This window comes from Mesoplodon densirostris, chromosome 5 (assembly GCF_025265405.1).
Source record: "Mesoplodon densirostris isolate mMesDen1 chromosome 5, mMesDen1 primary haplotype, whole genome shotgun sequence".
NCBI classification, from domain to species: Eukaryota; Metazoa; Chordata; class Mammalia; order Artiodactyla; family Ziphiidae; genus Mesoplodon; species Mesoplodon densirostris.
In genome coordinates this window covers 140,284,312-140,285,328 of record NC_082665.1, presented here as the reverse complement: position 1 = coordinate 140,285,328, position 1,017 = coordinate 140,284,312, and positions in this window count along the sequence as shown.

The window sequence follows — 1,017 nt, the reverse complement described above, 5'->3', positions numbered from 1 at the left end:
AGAAATCTGATTCAGGGAGGAGCTAGGGGACGTGTCTGAAAGATGGAGTCTTGTAATAATAACGACAACCTTAACAGCAAGCACTTAACGGGTAATTCTAGATGGTTTCAAGGATTATCCTATTTCTTGCTCAGGACAAACTTGTGGAGATGCTTCTTTGAAATTCTCTTTTAGCAGATGAGGAAACTGAAGCACAGAGAGGTTTCATCCCTCATCCAGGGCCAATCTTCCCTTCACACCCGCACTTTCTACCTAGTGCTCGCTTTCGAAGAAGCAAGTGGAGGGGCTCACTGGAAATCATTAGCAGGCTAAGGCGCCCCCAAACTGCCCTCGGGGCTGCTACTGCAAGATAGGAGGTGGGTAACTTCTTCAAAGGACACTTGAGGTGTTCTCTAGGGTGAGCTAGCCATGGGCACTCGGGCGAGAGTGACTTCACCCCCTCTGCCAAAGGTCACACCATGCAACTTTCTGCCAAAAATAACTTTTCGAAGGGAGCCCGAGAACTCTTAGGGGCAGCGGCGCGCAGGTGTCCCAGCGCACTTCCCCTTTCCTCTCCTCATCCCGTGATTCCTCGGCTCGAACTCGAACTTGGGAGGTTCCCAGGGCAGCGGCCCTCCTCACACTGTCCTCTCGGCTCGCTCTCGGGGATGGTTAGGCCGCGACTCCGCGGTGCCCCTGAGGCACAGCGCGGTCCCAGGCGGGGTGAGAAGGCGCAGCTGGAGGCGCGGACGTTTCCTCTGGCAGACGTTTCCTGGGGCAGCCGTGCGGGCGGGAGACAGCGGGATCAGGCGACGAGCCTGGAAGAGCCCTGGCCTGGGGTGCCTGGGGCCCTTCTCATCCCCACCTGCTCCCACCACAAGGATTCCGTCAGTGAAAGGGCTTTCCTGAGTGCGCTCTCCCACAGAGGCCGGGCGGGGGGACCCAAACAGCAGGAGAGGCTCCTCTAACTGGTCCCGGACCCGGAGGAGGAGTCCGGGAGGGACGGGAGGGACGGGAGGGGGCGCTCATCCCAGGACT